This window comes from Drosophila melanogaster, chromosome 3L (genome assembly GCF_000001215.4).
Source record: "Drosophila melanogaster chromosome 3L".
Taxonomy (NCBI): Eukaryota; Metazoa; Arthropoda; class Insecta; order Diptera; family Drosophilidae; genus Drosophila; species Drosophila melanogaster.
The window spans coordinates 768,922-770,804 of NT_037436.4; the positions used below are offsets into that span (position 1 = coordinate 768,922).

Genomic DNA, 1,883 nt, shown 5'->3' on the forward strand with positions numbered 1-1,883 from the left:
TCGAGACCAAATTCACTTTTCATTGACCTAATACATATTAATAATTCTAAGGGCTTGGCTTTCGCTTTCGTTTCTGTATGAGATTGCACATTTAATATAAATTAAACGACAAGTATTACGAAAGTTGACTCATTTGGCACAATTTCAGATTTTCAGATACTTAGAATTCCGCGTTGTTCAGATTTGTTCAGCTCTTATCACCGAAACAATAAAATTTAAATATTTGCACTCAGCCAAAAACATTTGCAGAGAGCGAGAGAGACATATGGGCCGCGAGATGAATTGAATTTTTCACAAACTTTGACTTTGAAAATTCATAGTCAAGCAACTGACAATCGTTTTGCCTGTCAAACATCCTTATTTTATAGGCGAAACAATAATCCATAATTAAGCATTTTAATTAATCTTGTATTTCACTCATTTCACAAATGTGATTTTTAAATCTTTTCTCTTGCCAAATCGGGTCGTTCTTCTTGTCGCGGAGAGAGAAAAGTGAGAGAGGACTCTCGATTCAGGGAGAGCAAAAGTTCTATTTTCAGGGTCGAGCGTCTTGTTTCGCATTTGGCGGCGCTCAGTCAACAGCTCCAGTGGCGCAATTGGTTAGCGCACGGTACTTATAATCAGTATTCTGTGTGTATGAGCTATGCCGGGGTTGTGAGTTCGAGCCTCACCTGGAGCAAGTCGTTGGTGACTATATATTTTTTGGTCCAGTTTTTTTTTAATAAGTTTTTTTTTAGGACTGTTAAATATTACTTTAAATGTTTTATATGGCCTTCAGGGGCTTTAAATCGTTTAGTTGTGTATTTGAGTTTCTTCAGGAATACAACCCTTTAATGCTTCGACAGTAGCAAATGTTAATATTTTGTTAGCTTGGTGTATCGTAAAGTTTTTATAGTCCTTTCGCGTTTTTGAAAGATGTGTAAGCTACGTTTAAACTGAAATATTAAATTATATATCTTCGTTATGATTAGAACCTTGTTTTATTTTACTTTCCTGGACAAGAACCTTGCTTAAAACATGTAGTTAAAATATTTTCACAAATTGCATGATTTTTAAATTTTTAATTTTAAGCCATAAGATTGTAAGGATATTATGATAGTTATACATGGAATTAAAATTATATTATTTTTAAAGAAAAAAGTAGTTTAGTAGTTTTAGTAGTAGTTTAAAAGAACTACTTGAAAGAATGTTTTTGAGTATGTGGTAAGTGAAGAGCATTGCGTAACATAGAACTACGCTCAAGCTTAGGGAAAGATTATCTGCTCAACTAACTGATAAGGCTTTGGAATGCTTGCCTTTGTGGGTTGCCTTGATGTAGACTGGCTTTACATTTGGAGAAAGCTAGGAAAAGAAAGTGTGGGATAAAGTTCAAAGGACATCGGAATATTCTATTTTCCGGAATCTGGGGGTCTCCTTGAGCTTTTGGCGGCGCCCGGGCATTGCTCCAGTGGCGCAATTGGTTAGCGCACGGTACTTATAATCAGTATTCTGTGTGTATATGAGCTATGCCGGGGTTGTGAGTTCGAGCCTCACCTGGAGCAGGTCAATTTGGTGACTTTTGTTTTTGTACCACCACTTTATGTTTTTTGGTTATGTTACGCACGTTTTGCTATGTAAGAATGTGGTTGTGTGCATTGAAAGATAATTTCTGTCAGATGACTTTGCGTTTGAAAAGGATGGGAAAGGAAAACGGACGAAGTTTTGCAAACTTCACGATTATGTAAGTTATGGTATGATTTGCATTTACTATTGTAGAACTTTGAGCTATACTCTTGTCAAACCATAAATTACGTTTTAATTATTATCTGCTTATGTTCAGTTTAAGGATGCGAATGGCTTACCTAACACTTGGCCATTGCTTGTAAACATTTCGAATATACATA

At 35.6% G+C, this 1,883-nt stretch overlaps 2 non-coding genes across 2 annotated transcripts; both read left to right on the forward strand.

Moving 5' to 3' along the window:
* Positions 1–581: 581 nt before the first annotated feature.
* Positions 582–679, forward strand: tRNA:Ile-TAT-1-1 (transfer RNA:Isoleucine-TAT 1-1). The gene is made up of 2 exons: positions 582–619; positions 644–679. It is a non-coding gene; the product is annotated as a tRNA-Ile (tRNA).
* A 762-nt stretch (positions 680–1,441) lies between these two features.
* tRNA:Ile-TAT-1-2 (transfer RNA:Isoleucine-TAT 1-2) lies at positions 1,442–1,541 on the forward strand. Its single transcript has 2 exons — positions 1,442–1,479; positions 1,506–1,541. It is a non-coding gene; the product is annotated as a tRNA-Ile (tRNA).
* Positions 1,542–1,883: the final 342 nt, after the last annotated feature.